The sequence below is a fragment of the Larimichthys crocea genome, chromosome VI (assembly GCF_000972845.2).
Source record: "Larimichthys crocea isolate SSNF chromosome VI, L_crocea_2.0, whole genome shotgun sequence".
Taxonomy (NCBI): Eukaryota; Metazoa; Chordata; class Actinopteri; family Sciaenidae; genus Larimichthys; species Larimichthys crocea.
Genome location: NC_040016.1, coordinates 13,649,186 through 13,666,963, shown reverse-complemented (window position 1 = coordinate 13,666,963; position 17,778 = coordinate 13,649,186). Strand labels below are relative to the sequence as shown.

At 39.3% G+C, this 17,778-nt stretch overlaps 4 non-coding genes across 4 annotated transcripts; all 4 read left to right on the top strand.

Annotated features, from left to right (window-relative positions):
- Positions 1 to 164: 164 nt before the first annotated feature.
- On the top strand, positions 165 to 235 carry trnag-gcc (transfer RNA glycine (anticodon GCC)). The gene has a single exon. It is a non-coding gene; the product is annotated as a tRNA-Gly (tRNA).
- Positions 236 to 994: 759 nt separating this feature from the next.
- On the top strand, positions 995 to 1,065 carry trnag-gcc (transfer RNA glycine (anticodon GCC)). Its single transcript has one exon. It is a non-coding gene; the product is annotated as a tRNA-Gly (tRNA).
- A 678-nt stretch (positions 1,066 to 1,743) lies between these two features.
- On the top strand, positions 1,744 to 1,814 carry trnad-guc (transfer RNA aspartic acid (anticodon GUC)). Its single transcript has one exon. It is a non-coding gene; the product is annotated as a tRNA-Asp (tRNA).
- Positions 1,815 to 2,241: 427 nt separating this feature from the next.
- Positions 2,242 to 2,312, top strand: trnag-ucc (transfer RNA glycine (anticodon UCC)). Its single transcript has one exon. It is a non-coding gene; the product is annotated as a tRNA-Gly (tRNA).
- Positions 2,313 to 17,778: the final 15,466 nt, after the last annotated feature.

Genomic DNA, 17,778 nt, shown 5'->3' with positions numbered 1-17,778 from the left:
GTTCATGGGGCACTGAAGATTGCAACTCATTCAGTGGGGTACATGGACGTGTGCACCCAATTTCATGACAATTAATCCAATAGTTGTTGAGACAGTTCCCTGTTTCCCGTGCGCATGGAGGCCAGAAAAGTGGGCGTGGCCACCCAAAAAAAGCAGCTCATCAAGCATTGGTGGTTCAGTGGTAGAATTCTCGCCTGCCACGCGGGAGGCCCGGGTTCGATTCCCGGCCAATGCACAGAGAGTTTAACTACATCCGACGATAGCAGAAGCTATCGCGACATCGCTCCGCTATGTAGCATGAACTAGCCTCTGCTCTGCTGAGTACATGGACAAACTTGTGCTGTATGTGGAGTCCCGCTTCTGACTGAAAATGAATGGCACACACTGCTTTCCTCAAACTGAGTCCATTTTTCCAGCAACAGGGCCCAGGTTCAGTCAGAAGCGGGACTCCGGGACACGCAACACCACGCCTTAGACCACAAAACCATCTTGACTTCTTTTTTTAGATGGTTGCATTTTCTGAGCAGTCATTTCAATCTTGCCCAAAACGAGAAGCTAACATTGAAATTGCAATAACTTCTTTTTTTAGATGGTTGCATTTTCTGAGCAGTCATTTCAATCTTGCCCAAAACGAGAAGCTAACATTGAAATTGCAATAACTGGCAACAAGTACGGCACTATGTCCAAAACCAACCTTACACTATACAGAGCTGGGCATAAGCAGCATCCCCGTAAGCGTGCGCCACTACACAGAGGTACATGTGGACTTGGAACTGGCCAAATACCAAAAGTGTCTTCAACTTGCCCGCACGTCAGTCCGCATTTGACGGGTTCATGGGGCACTGAAGATTGCAACTCATTCAGTGGGGTACACGGACGTGTGCACCCAATTTCATGACAATTAATCCAATAGTTGTTGAGACATTTCCTGGTTTCCCGTGCGTATGGAGGCCAGAAAAGTGGGCGTGGCCACCCAAAAAAGGCAGCTCATCAAGCATTGGTGGTTCAGTGGTAGAATTCTCGCCTGCCACGCGGGAGGCCCGGGTTCGATTCCCGGCCAATGCACAGAGAGTTTTAACTACATCCACGACGATAGCAGAAGCTATCGCGACATCGCTCCGCTATGTAGCATGAACTAGCCTCTGCTCTGCTGAGTACATGGACAAACTTGTCCTGTATGTGGAGTCCTGATTCTGACTGAAAATGAATGGCACACACTACTTTCCTCGAACTGGTCCATTTTTCCAGCAACAGGGCCCAGGTTCAGTCAGAAGCGGGACTCCGGGACACGCAACACCACGCCTTAGACCACACGACCATCTTGACTTCTTTTTTTAGATGGTTGCATTTTCTGAGCAGTCATTTCAATCTTGCCCAAAACGAGAAGCTAACATTGAAATTGCAATAACTGGCAACAAGTACGGCACTATGTCCAAAACCAACCTTACACTATACAGAGCTGGGCATAAGCAGCATCCCCGTAAGCGTGCGCCACTACACAGAGGTACATGTGGACTTGGAACTGGCCAAATACCAAAAGTGTCTTCAACTTGCCCGCACGTCAGTCCGCATTTGACGGGTTCATGGGGCACTGAAGATTGCAACTCATTCAGTGGGGTACACGGACGTGTGCACCCAATTTCATGACAATTCATCCAATAGTTGTTGAGACATTTCCTGGTTTCCCGTGCGCATGGAGGCCAGAAAAGTGGGCGTGGCCACCCAAAAAAGTATGCTCATCAAGCATTGGTGGTTCAGTGGTACAATTCTCGCCTGTCACGCGGGAGGCCGGGTTTCGATTCCCGGCCAATGCACAGAGAGTTTTAACTACATTACATTACATTGCATTTAGCAGACGCTTTTATCCAAAGCGATAGCAGAAGCTATCGCGACATCGCTCCGCTATGTAGCATGAACTAGCCTCTGCTCTGCTGAGTACATGGACAAACTTGTCCTGTATGTGGAGTCCCGCTTCTGACTGAAAATGAATGGCACATGTGGACTTGGAACTGGCCAAATACCAAAAGTGTCTTCAACTTTCCCGCACGTCAGTCCGCATTTGACGGGTTCATGGGGCACTGAAGATTGCAACTCATTCAGTGGGGTACACGGACGTGTGCACCCAATTTCATGACTTCATCCAATAGTTGTTGAGACATTTCCTGGTTTGTCAAGATCGTTTTCCCTGCGCATGGAGGCCCGAAACATGGGTGTGGCCACCCACAAAAGGCAGCTCATTAAGCATTGGTGGTTCAGTGGTAGAATTCTTGCCTTCCACACAGGAGGCCTGGTTTCGATTCCCGGCCAATGCACAGAGAGTTGTAACTATGTTTGACGATAGCAGAAACTATAGCTCCGATATGTAGCATGAACTAGCTTCTGCTCTGCTGAGTACATGAACCTCATTGTCAGAGGTCTCTGTTTTGGATATCTCAAGCTGAAGGGTCTCGACCCTGGTCTGATATTCTGATTCTTCTTGAGCTTGCAGAGTTCTCTGAGTTTGGAGCATTTCCCTAGGTTGCTCCACCTCTTTAAGCAAAGCTGCTTGCTCACTTTCTAGTTTAATGATCTCCACACTTCCACACTCCACACTTGTCTTCCATTAAGTCGATCTCAGTGACTGCTATCATCTTTACCCCGGTCTGCTGAAAGAAAGCCTCTGCTGGATTGGTGGGTTTTGATATTGGAGCCTGCTGTGGGGTATTGATGGGCTGGGGGACATGTGTGCTGATGTCTTCAACAATCACATCTAACTCTGGTTCTTCTGGAATCACAGCTAACTGTGATCCTGTGCACCAGAGCATACATAGTCTGTAGTGTCCTGTGTGAGGCCGCTAGTGCTCTGATCCAGTGATCTTCTTGATGTTTAAGGCTTTTGCAGCCTGACTTGTTCCACACAAGACGGACAGGAGGTTTTTTGATAAAGACATTGCCCCTACCTGTGCTGTTGGTAATCCGCTTATTCCTGCCTTTCTCGCTTTGTTTGCTTTTTCAGATGTGCTTATTGACTCGTGTACTTGACCGTACTTGACTCTGTTTGACTGTGTCTAAACTGGGTCTGATCCTGTTGGACTCTGTCTGCCTATATATACTCTGTTATGCTTTGAAGTGAAAGTGCTTTGACATAATAATAACTAGGCCTAGGTTAGAGTCAGAGGATCACTTTGGTGATATCGAAATCACAAATGTTTGCCATGTATTCTCTGGAGATAATGGTGTTCTTGAAAATATGTCACATCATTCCATTCAATAGCTGTTCTGTAGATACAGGACCAATACAGATAAACCAATATTATATGGGTCATGCTGCAACCATGGCAAAATTAGTTCACACAGTTCTCATGCTCTGAAATCACTGCCTTTTCTTTATTGAATTTACAATAATTCTAATATTGTCTTCATTGCCTTCCACAGCTCATGTTTGATTAATTGGAAACTTTCACTTCCACCACCCATGGGTGCAGAAACTCTTGTGAATTCATGGTTGAACAGAAACCAGCAATTAATCTGTCACTTTCAAACTAGTCCTTTGTGTATCAAATGGGCCAGCATGCTACCACAGTCCACACAAACAAATCCCTATGCACTTCAGTGAGGTTACCTTCTCCCAGCCCAGCATTTAGTAATGTGTGTTATTGTTTCAGAGAGAGACAGGGGCTCCCCTGGTGCCCCGTCTGAATGGCCTCCTTTGGTCTATAGCAGGTTGCTGCTCTCCTCTCAAGCTGTATGATTAATGGTTTACCACCATAAAGGTAGGTCACCAATGACAGCATTATTATAACTTTATGTGAATAGATTGCCATTATTTATTTAAGGAAAATTAGTTCTGCCTGGGAATATTGAGCATATGGCAGATCGATCATGGAATTGTCAGGTTCTCACAATGCTTTAATAAGTAATGCTACATTAAGCCATATTTTACAATCAGGTATAAAACAAAAGGTTTTTGTCTGTTACCCATTCATCTCACTATTCGTCTGGTGACTCACATTTAGTTAAACCTCAGCATTGTTAGTTCAACACTGACATCCTGAGCTTTAAAATTAAAAATGATAGGTTAATGCACTAATGTAGTCATCACAGAAATGTGATTTTAATCGATGTCTCACACTGTCATTCAAGCTCTACAATGAAAGCTGTTTTTGTTTTATGTAGGCCTGTGTGATTTGAGGGCATGGACTTTTAAGGTAGGTAGATGATTTATGATATTTTGATTTCAACAATATTTCCACAATATTTCTACAATTATCTATACAGCCTAGTTCACAAGACAAATGAACAAAAACAGTTACCAAAACATGTTTGAACTTTGCTTGCAATTCTTGTGCAATAAAATAAATTAAAGGTCAGCCCAGAAAGAATTATGTTTTTTCTCATTTGGTAAGTCTCATGATGTGTTCACACAGAGCATGATTTAAGTCATTGTGTCATTGGATTAACTAACCAATGTATGTACCGGTTTCCAGAAACATCAGAATAGTCATTAATGAAAAAAGAAAAACAGGCACACAGTACCGTACATAATGCCAGTGGTTTTCAATCATTGAGGCACAGGAATCTGCTGGTTTTCATTCCAGCCAACACTATAGCAGCTGATTTCACTGATTACAGTTTCAAACTGCAGTCACTGAGCATGAGGATCTTCAGTATGTGCATAGAATAGAAAATAGTAAATAACTTTTTTCTTTAGCATTTACAACCAAGAAACAAAGAAATTTCAGTGGCCTATAATGTAAGTTACATGTTGTATGTCATATGTTTCTATACATGCTGATAATATCCAACACAGGTTTTAAAGGCTTTTAAGCAATGAGTCAATGCTGTCTTTATAGTGACCCAGTCACTACTTATTTGCCTAACATTTATGCATCAATATTATAAATATATTTTAAAATGCTACATAACAACCTCCAGCATTTTATAAGCCTATAAGTGTGCTCCACAGTTGTGTTTGACCCTCGCAAAGTATGTATGTTACATGTGTCTATATGCGCTCACACATCTGCTGGTATCAAAGGAAAGCGGAGGCAAAATAAGCAGACAGAAAGCAAAGTGATGCAGCGCAGGTTTGAGGTGAACACACATTGTATTACTCAAACAACACTCACATAACATTATTGTTTACAGCATGCTGTGTGTTATACTAAGAGTCTTTTTTTTTTAAAGTTTGTAGAAGTTGGCTAGCAGCTAAAATCCATATTGTTAGTTGTTGTCCTGAGTCTCAAAAACACCTTTATGATGATGTTCCTTTGTTTTCCATTCTGACACTATTGCCTCTCCTACACTCCTGTAGTGGGGAATAATGTTGTTGCTGACCTAAGGCCATGCTGACCAACAAATTATTTTGAAAGTATTAAGGTCAGGACATAATTTTACCCCTTTGCTCCCTGACCTGCAGGATAGCTGTCACTTCTGTTCCTGTTTATCTTGAAGGAAGTCTGCCTGCAGAAAGAATATCTCATTGTCTTCTCTTTAAAATTAACAATTTATCCAACCAGTGTCCTAAGCCCTTACATCATTAGGGGATGTGATGCATGCCAGGAATTGACTCATCACCCAGACATTAAGAGGGAGATCTACCCTAAGGAAAACTATTATATAGTTTGAAGTTTGAAGAAAATTATGCTAACCACCAAACTGTAGCTGGTTTTAAATGGGCAGAATAAGTATTCAGGTCCTTTACTAAAGTAAAAGTAGAAATACCACAGTAAAATACATAGTACAAATGTTATCAATAAAATGTGTGTAAAGTATCTCAAATGAAAGCACTTCTTACATTCAGTTCAACTCGCTGACCCTACTCGCCTATATTCTAAGGCAGTGTTTCTCAATCCTGGTCCTCAAGGACCACTGCCCTGCATGTTTTAGATGTTTCCTCCTCCACCACACCTGATTCAAATGATCAGCTCGTCATCAAGCTCTGCAGTGGCCTGAGCCACTCATTTGAATCAGGTGTGGAGGAGGAGGAAACATCTAAAACATGCAGGGCACTTTTCCCCAGGACCAGGATTGAGAAACACTGTTCTAAGGCATTCACATGACTCCCAAAACGCTTGTTTTCATTCACATGGTGAGGTTTTATGTCTTGGCATTGGTGATTAGTGGGTCTGTGAACCAGTTATTTTTCATGATAAACTTGTGCTGTTCACTTCATGTCAGAACAGGTCATTGGTCTTGTTCTAAATGACTAACTACCCGGCAGTCTCCTCTCACACATTTTATCCTGTCTTCAGTAGTGTGCGTCTATATCAAACTATGTACTGTACAGTAACCATGCTTTAAACTTCTGAATAGTTCACACAGAAGCAACACATTCAATAACTTTGCTTTGCTTACTAACACATCACACTCCAGCTGAATCTTATAATTCCTCTCCCCTGCTATTCAAAACATGTTGATATTTTCTTTTCCTGGTTAACACAAGGTCAAAAATCACATTTGGATAATCGAAAATCTGTCATCTTCCTCATTGTTATGATAAACAGTCAACATAAAATATGATGAGCACTGTGCTGAATAGCACAGGGGTGCCATTTCAGTATGACAGCACCATTGTGGAAGTTGAATAAAGCCATAAAAGGTAATAATTGAGTGTTTCCTTCTTTTCTCGCAGCCAAGATCTGGGTTCAAACAGCCACACAACAAAACACAATAAATCAAACTGTCAATCTGGAGAACAAAGATGAATTTGATTGCTCAGTAAGGATCACTGACTCTGAGTGTGTGACAGGAAGAAACCAAGTGTTTGTGTGTGTGAGTTTGTGTGTGGGGGGTGATATGTTTTAAAAAATATTTGTCTTGTGGATTTTTAGTTTGCAGCTGAGATGTGGAAGTAAATTCACATATTATGTTAATTATAGTTCAATGTCTCATAAAGAAAGAAAAGAGAAATAGAACAGAGAAAAAAGAGTAAGAGAAGGAGGCAGGGAAATAGAAAGAAGAATGGGACTAAATTTCTCAATAAATGCCCTAAAGATAATCACTTCTTCTTCGCTTATACTGTATGCAGACAAAGAAACTGCTCCATTCTTCAGTCTCTTCTTTGGCAAGTCTTCAAACATCAATAAAATTTGTTATGTTCTACTGTCATTTGTCACAGTGCTCCACCAAAACGTTTTTTTTTTTTTTGCAAATGCAAAGAAAAAACATACACAGCAAATCTGTTTTGTTTTTTCTTTCCTTTTCCGCCTCCTTTTCAAACATTACTGTAATGAATTGGCATGAATGACAAGAAGGCAGTGTAGTGAGAAGCCTTTTCCTTGTCTCCATTAGCAGGTCCTGTGTTTCCAGAGAGGCATCAAAGAGAGAGGAGCAGGAGAACGCAGGGGGGGAAGCAGGCTGTAAGCTTCAAGCTGCACACAGAGATAAAGCCCAGACATATCTGCGAGTGTGTGTGTGTGTGTGCGTGTGTGTGTGTGTGTGTGTGTGTGTGTGTGTGTGAGGGATTAGGCTGACTTTGACTGGCTCTGCTCCATTGTGACAGCAGCTCCTAAGAAGCTGCACACTGCCACATGATGGACAGGGCTTGGAATTGCACAGATAACGTCTCTCTCTCTCTCTCTCTCTCTCTCTAACCATCTCTCTTTCTCGCATACTGTGTAGTTCTGTGTGTGATAATGACTCTTAGCCCCAGGACGCTCAAGCTTTACAAATCTGTGTGACTGGAAAACATGTAGAAGGTCATTGGCTCTTGAAACTGGGCAATTATATACATTGGACCCTGTATTTATGTGAGTGCATGAGAAAGAAAGTATGTAAGACAGACTGGGAAAGATAGCAAGCATGCATATCAAAAGAGAAACTCCAATGTAGTATTAGCATTGTCTTATGTAACAATGTGTTTTTACAAAGATGCTGTAGACTTACAGGGTAATTCCACAGATTTTACACTTTTACACCATTTACAGGTCTTGGGGAGTTCTGCTGCTCATGTGAAAAATGGATGTATAAAGCCTATAATGACTCATAAATTTCCTTAAATGATGTCACATGAGTCAGCATTGGTTGGGCCTGAAGACTACTAGCTGGAAAATGAAATAAAAATGGCGTGTGGAATTAGAGAGAAGTGAGCTTACCCAACCTGTAGCCCATTCCTCATCTCGACAGTTGAGTAGGTATACATGTAGATGACAGGTTTTAGCTAGGAAGAAGAAGAAACTTGTGAGTGCAATGCAAAATTTTTGAAATATTAAATGAGGGAAATTAAACCAAACCAAAGTTAAAACAATGATGCTTCAGATGTCCAAAAGTAAAAACAGCCAAAATAAAATAATTTCTTAATTTCTTTGTGTTCTCTTAGTACAACTGCATTAGACATTACTGTAGAACCCACTTTAAGTGTACTTCACTTAAATCACTAGATCACTAAATAACATACTGTAATAATTCTTGTAACCAAGCAACTGCCAGAAGGAAGGTTGGTACTTCTTTGCCTTTATTCCACTTACAGTACGTAACCCTAATGTTGGAGATTTTCTTCTCAGATTAAGAGGTTACCACTAAACCGCTCAAAAGTCCCGTTGCACATATGACACATGTATAGATTTTTATTTTCCATTTCATATTGTACAATGATTCAAATAAACACCCCAGTGATCAGTCCCCAACATGAAACTTATTTGGGCAAATCAAAAACGATTCCCCCTGTTCATGGTAAACCTTCCTGCATGCCTTATTTGTAATGTATTGTTCACCTACTTTTATGTATTTTGCTATTGATAAAAGAAACAAATTATTACTGTAAGAAAATGTTGACACAGCCTAATGATTCTTCCAAGTGACTGCTACTGTATAACTGTCACTTTAACTTGGGCTTTGTCTATTTAACTTATAGGTTAATCCCACATCTTACAAAATTACATTCAAATGCATTTTGATGTTTTATATGCTTAGATATCAGTTTGAGAAAATTAGAACATAAAAAATGTATGTAATATATAGAGGGTTTTTTTTTAGTGGCAATTATAATACCAGTCGAAAATCATTAACACTGCTATCTCGTGGTGTCATTTTGCTGTATACATGTGTCACAGTGTCACCATGCTTCCCCTCCAGAGACTCCTCATATATGGCTTTATCAGTGGCATTTGACATGCAGCGTACTACTGAGCTCAGAACTGCAGACTCTTCGCTTGAAAACACATTTCAGCCTGCCAGCAATTGCATGACAGTGAATGAGAGTCAGTGGCAGGCGAGTGCCATCAGCACTAACAAATCAAGTATTCTCTCTGCTTTGATGTTGACATATACAACAGCAAAACAAAAACTAGCTAATACAACACCGACTGTTTGCAGCAAATTGTCACTCTTGCGTGATGAAGATGAAACAATTAAGATTTTCTGACAAGTTAACTATTCTTTGTTTTATTTGGTTGCTATTGATCAAAGCTATTTTGATTTTTAAAACCATTGCAACATGTTTTTATGATTTCCCAGCACCCTCTCAACACAATGACAATGCTGAACTGAAAGTTGTCATTTATCAACTGGGTCACTAAACATACTGATGATGTTCTTTTAAAGTAGAAAAGAGGTAGAATATGTACATACATACAGTCACAATAGAACTAAGATCTAACCCAGTGGAATATATGCATTGAATATAAAAAGTTACATTTAGAATAATGTATATAAAGAAACAAAACATGAAACAATCACACTGCCCTGTCTGTGGATGTGCATACTTTGAGATAATTTTTGTATGTGTGGAACTGTGCACTAATAAAGCCCAGAAACTGTTACAAGGCCTGCAGGATTTTGCAGTGTACAGCCATGGGAAAGTGTTGGAGGTGCATGTGTGTTTGTACCAATAATTATGCATGTTTGTCATGCCTGTGTACTTGTGTATGTGTGTGTGTGTGCGTGCGTGCATGTGTGTGAGAGTGCAAGGCATTTGTCTGTGTCCAGTGCAGTGCATTATTCTTCATTAGAAACAGATGAGTGAGTCTGTCTATTCCAGGACTGCTCCTGGGTTCAAGTCTATCCACCATGAGGGCACCCACACAGAGACACACATACACACACACACACACTCACAGACACATTTACATTGTGCACAGTGACAGTCTTAGACAATGAAAATTGAGTCAGATGCTCAGTAGAAATTAACATTTTGTAGTTGCATCTCAGCCAACAAGCAGATTAATCGCAGTACATAAATACAGACGTTTTTTTTTTTTTCATATATCATATTTAAGGTGTGACTTTAACATCCTCATCACATTTAGTCTTTTAATTAGTTTTAATGACAAAACATCTCTAATAAAGATATGCTACTGGCTAAAAAGATATGAAATGTAAATGCAATCTTGCAATGCGTTTACTGACAATTCAAAATATCACATAAAATATACATTACTTGATAAAATACCTTAACTCCCCAATCAGCTAGTTCTCATTCAGACCAAGTTTTTCTGAGGTATAATGGAGGAATATAAATTGAATTTTAGGATGGATAGACTTGCATGATGAGCCTCTCTGCTATCTATACACTCGGATTTGACTGAATATTGCCCAGCTCCACAGTGTTAGTTATTTACTGGGATAGAATTATCAAATATGCTAACACCTCACTATTTCTGCCTACTCAGAATGGATTAAGAGTGTTTCAGCTGTAAAAAATAATTCACAACTCATCATTGTTCAGCATAATATCTAATAAACCAGGATAAGAGAGAAATTCTGTGTGTATCTCCAAATACAATAGTTAATTATTTAGGTCCAGTGTGTAAGATTTAGGGAAGAGAGGGTGAAACGAGGTGGTTACAGTCCACAACTACACTGCTAGATGCCACTAAATCCTTCACATTGCCCCTTAAAGTCATTTTATTGTTTAATGTCATCACAACATCATATATTAAGAAAAACTTTTAACAGTAACGTGTACATTAGCATCTATATATGGACCTTAGCATCACTGTAAAATGACAGACAGACAGACAGAGAGACAGACACAATAAAAAAATCGACAGAGAGACCCTTTATGGAGAGAGCAGATTACATAAGTCGTCACCTCACATGCCTGACTATGTGACTGCAAGATGCCTAAGAGACTAACGGATGGAGGAAGGCAGCGAGAAAAGAGGAAGTGGGGGAAGCGGAGTAAATTGGAAAAAATTAAGTGGAAGAGGGATTTGAGAGAGAGAGATAGGGTGAGTAAGACACAAAGAAAGAGAGAGAGAGAGAGAGAGAGAGAGAGAGAGAGAGAAAGAGGGAGGCTGATGAGAGGTTTATAAAAAGGAAAGTGAAGATGATGTAGAGGGCGTATGAAGAGGGCCTCTGTCATTTTAGTTAATGCTAGTCGCCTTGCCTCAACAGTGGCAGTCTTTCTGCAGCTGAAGAGGGCTCTGATATGCAGCCTGACAAAAGCACTTATCAGATGCAGCAAGGCTTTAAAAAAATGCTGACATGAAGACAAAATGTTGAAATAAAGTCAACTGGAAGGCAGATGACCTTGTCAAGAATATGTTTTGTAGTCATTTTTTACTAATTTTATGAATTGCTTCATTAATCTTACCCATATTAATAAAAGAACATTTAAATGATGTGACAAAATAAAGTTTCTGCTTTAAATGTTATTTGTTGTGAAGTGGTTTCATGCTGAAGATAAATGTGTCATCAAAATAACATGACTAAGTGCTGAAATTACATGTAAATGCTGATCTCTTTTTAAAGGTATTTGGATCAGGCTGCACAGCTACACAGACACTGTTACAAATCCAAATCACTGGAGCTGGAGAGGATTAAACGTCTTCCTCAAGAAATTCCTCTGGTTGAAAGGAAAGCTCCCTACTGACTAACCCACTCTAGTGATGGAATGTAACTCAGCATATTTAGTAGTACTGTACTTAAATACAGTTTTGAGATACATGTACTTTACTTGAGCATGCCCCTTTGTACTTGTACAGTATAGTTCAGAGGGAAATATTGAACTTTTCACTACATTATAATCATTTGACAGCTATAATTACTAGTTACTTTACTAATAACAACTTCACATTTAAAACAAGTTCATAAAATATGATGCATTAAACTTCCTAAACTTGCATCAAGTTGACCATTATTCAGTTAATCGATTAGTCAAGAAAGAAAATGAATCTGCAACCATTATGATAAATGATTAATAGTTTAACAATCGGAAGATTTGGCCTGTTGGTTTGACAAGACAAGATACAAACAAAAATTTAGTAGTGTCACTTTGTGCTCTGGGTAAGTGTGGTGGCATTTCTCACAAATTAAACAATTAATTGATTAGTTTAAAAATTAGCTCCAGAAAAATGCTGTTTACACATAAAAGGACAAAGAATAATAATCTAATGATAATATATAACAGCATTACAGTGCATTTTCATAACACTAAGAAGTACCATTGTCAACGCAGGACTTCTACTTGTAATGGAGTATTTCTAACAGTGTGGCATTCAGAAACTTCTACTTCCTCCATCACTGTCTCACTCGACTGTGTTAATAGTATTAGCTTTGATGGCACACTGGCTAAGATAACCTGACATGTGTGACATAATCTGGTGATGTTAGGAGTCAGAAATAATGTGCAAGAACATCTTTTACAAAAAGTGAATTGGACAAGTCGGGTAGGAGTGAAAGAAGTAAGGAGGTGTCAAAATTGGCAACAGAAAAGAGGGAGAGAGCTGGAGAGAAGAACATATGAGGAGGAGTCATTGATGGGGAAAAGAACAGGAAAACAAGCAGTATAAGAGGGGGATGGAAGAAATGAAGGTCAGTTCCAATTCCTGCAGTATATATTGTGAAATGAAGAGGACACCCCACTCTCTCAATGTAATTATTAGCAGCCTGGAGTCTACTTCACATTTTGATGGGTTTGTTTACAGAGCCTTAACAGAAGGTTACTCTGTCAACTCCCAGTGCTAACAGGAGAGTAAATCCCACATGTGAGGGGAGATTAGCCAGAGATTTTCTCCTCTTATTATTATCTGAGACACTGATCTACAGGGGAGTGCTAGTGATAGTGAGGATTATCTGACTAGTCTTGAGTTTGCAAAGGTTTTATTGAATGTTATGCTGATTCAAAGGAATAGAGGGTGCTTTGATTTGTTCGCTGAGCTTGTAAATACCCCACATGATGCCACATGCAAGATGTTATCTACATTGCCCGGCCTGTTTGTGTATATCAGCAGCTACAGACATGACCAACAGATGTCACTGCTGACCTACAAAACACAGCATGGCTTTTGTGTTGCTATGGCAAAAAAAAAAAAAAAAAGACATGCAATATTGCTTTTTATAGATAATATTATTACTTGAGATGAAAGAGGAACATATATATCCGGTTATAAGAAATCAGTAGCATAAATTAACAAAAAGTGATGTCTGTGACCAATGATAACAGACATAATCACCCCACACAACAAGGTACTGTAACTGGCCTGTTTCATTGCCTGCACTCTGTAATTGCAGGATATTACGGGTTCCCATAGTACAGATTGACCTTAATGAAATTAGGAAAACTCATTCACACACACACATTTGAATACACACAATCTGCTGTGTATGCACAGATATTACAAACAGGTGTGCACAGACAAGAAAAATCTGATTACTCACAGACAGCTGTGCAGCATGAAGAGAAAGGATTGTCACTACCGCACATTCATATTGCAGTCTGTCAGTTTGAATCTTCGTTTATCTTTACTTTGGATCATGGTGGTGACATTTTACGCTGATTTTGCATGAATTATGGATTATGAATATTGAACAACCCTTATAAAATCCCTAGTGGCACATTTATTCCACAATTACCCTGCTGCTACTCTTCTCCCCATAGACACTTGTGTTTTTATCTTCATCCAAAGGAGACTAACTAAGCATTTGGGTTATTGGTAAACAATGGCTGGCTTCCTGTTTGCGTGAATACATTCAAGCCGCTCAGTTTTTGGTCGACTACCTTGATGGTATTCGTTGAAAAGGGGATTTTCCCAAAGGTGCTCAGGAGTTCAGTATCTGTAAATCTTGTGCTCACGAGGACACTTACACTGTCAGCACCTACTGTCCCTTTCCTGACAGTTTTTTCAATTAATGTTCCTCCTCGTCTTATCCTCTCCTCGATCTACACACAAACACGCAGAGAGTCCTGGTCCCCCCCATTTTCATCTCATCCTTCTGTTCTCCCTCTCACTCTGCCTTCCCTCCCTCCCTCTTTTCCTTCCTTCCTTGCTTTGTTTCTTTTCGTCACCTCTTCACCCAGAGCTTTTTTTCCGGTAAGGGAGAGCAGAGAGGGTAGTAACTGAATTCATGATTTTGTTGGTGCATCCAGTGTTTTGCATAGCAATATACTGACTCGCCTACTTCTAAAGGAGCAGGTGTTGCCCAAAATACCTGATAAAAGGTGTTTTCTGTCACACTCTGTCTTCACCAGACATCTTTCAACTGTAATTTCAAGTCATACATACGTAATCAGTGCAGCTGTCCCCACTGACTGCGTAACGGTTCACACTTTATGCACGTAACAGTGACCCAGAGGCTCTTTTAATGGCTCAAGTCTGAGGGCTGTCTGACGGCAGACTCAAAGCTGCCACCGCTGTGTTGGTGACATGTTGGATTCGCAGCACAGCCCGTCAGTACAGAAGGTGTTATTCTAAATGATTCTGAACTCTTCTCAGGCTGCATTTGGCAGAGTGATGTTAGGGGTTTGCTATGGTCACCAGACTCAAGAAGAGGTAATCTGTCTCACTCCAACAGGTGCAATAAAACACACAGGAGAGTGAGGGTGGAGACATGGCCACACAGTACCTGAGGAGAGGTATACGTTGCACAAAATAACTAAAGACACGTGTTGATGTGATGTTTCAGAATCTATATATACGTATACAATAATGTAAATACATTGATTATCATCGCTGTTAATGATCCAGCTTTAGCCAAAATGCTGCTGTGTCGAATGTACAAAATGTACATGCAGCAGTGAAGCAGTTGAACATGCAAATGCAAATTAGGATGTGCAAGCCATTAATACAAAACAATTCTGAATAGACAATGAGTGCAAGCAGGTAAAATATAATGACATTACATAATAAAAGACATCAGTCAAACTAATAAACTGACATTAAAAATTAAGTCCTGTACTTTGGTATGCATAAAATAAAATAATTACAGCTTAAATACACTTACTAGCATTTGGTGCTTTCAACTTCGTCACAGTTTTTTCTTCAGCCAAGGGAACTGGATCTGTCACCACGTGACCTAAATGTCAAACTTTGTTATAAAACAGAAATGTGATTTTTCATTTGAAAACAATGACTACCTGCGGCTGCATGTAAAACTTACACAACTTGATTAAAAGCATAAGCAATGAAATTAAAATAACATTTAAAAAACGTCAGTGAGTAAGCTGAACATTGTTAGCTTATGCCTATGGCGTTTTACATTGCATAAATGATTAGTTGACTTTTCCTCTACTCATAGCTTAACAAATGAATTTCTTACTCACTGCATCTCTTGACATAACACTGCTGTTTGATTTCGGCCTCCATGCACGGTTTTAGTGATTGTTAAAGCAGAGTAGATAATATTGCAGTCGAGTGAAAAGCCCTCCTTAACTACAGTAACTACGAAAAACTGCTGATTGGTTACTCTGCTCTGCAACAGGTCACCTGATTGGCTCATTTTTGTATCAATCAGAGGAACAGCAATTCAATATTTTATTGCACTAACACATGCTCAATAATAACAGTTAATTGTTAGCATTATAAAGGAACAATGTAGTTTTCCCTGACTGATCGCAATAAAGTCATTTTGAAATAAAATCCCATCAGATTTATGAAGTTATTTGCGCATCTTTATGCTCATACTGTACCCTGTAGTAATAGAATAATTTCCCAGTAGTTCATAATAACTAGGCTACAATATGAAGTTACCCCCAAGCGTTCAGATTATTTCAGAGTAAGTAATTTCCTATAATAGCTATATAATTGTTAAAAAATAACTACAGTATATGTTCTTTATAAGATCCCAAATTGTTATCACCATAACCCATGTACCTATGTATTGGCGATAGACTGTTAAAGGTCCAGTGTGTGAGCTCTATTTACAGATTCTGGTTACTGTGGCAACTATGGTTTTATTACTGTATAATCACCTCAGAATAAGTCTTTCATATCTACAGACACCATGGATGCAGCCATTTTAGACCGCCATGTTTCTACAGTAGCCCAGAACAGACGAACTAAATGCTGGCTCTAGATGGGGCCTTTAACATTTTTTGTGTGTTGCACAGCCATAGTTTCTCCATTGCACTAAGAAAGACAGGGTCAAACGAGGGGGTTGCAATTTGCTAATACACTGCTAGATGCCACTAAGTCCTTCACAGTGATCACACACTGAGTAATTACACCGTACGCTGTGGGTTGTAATCTAAAGTATTAGTGAATATTTAGACAACATGCTGTATTTTTAATTCAGTTATCTTCAGAACATACAGTATATATTCTCCTGTTAAAAATATTGTAATGCAATTTCTTTTGTCATCTTCTCAAGTTCTTATTTCTGCTACTGAGTTTTTACACATTACCATACCAGTAATGTGTTAGCTCAAGATAATGAGAAAATTAAGTCTGATCTCAAACTAATAGCTGAAGACAGAATTATGACAAACCACAGCTGCTCTCAGCTTCCTTACTGCTCGGCATCATTTGCTTTGCAAATGAGAAGTTCTTAAAATGAATAAGTCAACAAGTTTGACTGATATTCCCCTGAGTGCACAATGAAAAAAACAAACATGTTTTATGATTGGTGATGGCTTATTTACAAAAAGACAAATTATGATCAAAACAAACCAACACCTGTTTGATTGACATTCCTTTGAGTGCAACAAAAGAAAAAACATGATTTAGGAAAATAAATAAAACAGAGATATATACTTTTGCAAATGAACCCTTTAAATAATACTTAATGGTTTTGCATTGAGTGTGAAGCACAGCCTTTGCCAAGGAGTGGAGGTTTTTTTTAGATATTTCAAAAATTATGAGTTTCATGAATTCCACTATATGCACAGTCATACTCAAAGTCACACACACTCAATAGACTGAAAAATCTATTGACTTTTATGTCTCTGTGACCTTTCTTGTTTATTTTTCACTGTCTGTATTTCTTCACCCAGTACTTGCATACAGGCAAAAAATTAGTATCAAAGTTCACACAACAAGCTTGAAGAAATGTAATGTTCATACTTGCAACAAAAAGAAACTAGAGATCATGAACTTTCCCTTACAGTCGCTATGCCACCATCAGGTCAACGGGTCAAAGTCCAGAAGAGCCTCAGATGAATCCCAGACTTATTCACAGAATCAGCACACTGCAGCAGGGTTAATGGGAGCCTCATCACCCTGCTGCTGTGAGATGTGCTGAAAATTATTAAACATGCTTGATATTTTTTCAGAGCTCCTCCTGACGTGAAACCCAATGCTTTCAAGCGTGCACATAGAAGAAAATCAGAATCAACAGTTGGCAAGTGTCATATAAGATCATTTTGAGTAATCACTGTAATTAATAACTGTAATAAAAACAAGATGCAATAAAAATGCAAGGCCTTTTACAACACTTCCTCTATCGACGCTTTCACTTTCTCATGACTAATTTAACACGGCTACTCAACATATAAATGTGCAGGAGCTGATATTCTGTAGGCTGCTTCCTTGAATTCTTCCCAAAGGAAATGCATCTGATTCACACCTCAAAATGAATATATTTTTAAGCTGAGATATGACTGGACTGGTGGCACACAGTTACCTTTTTGGTCTATGTAAA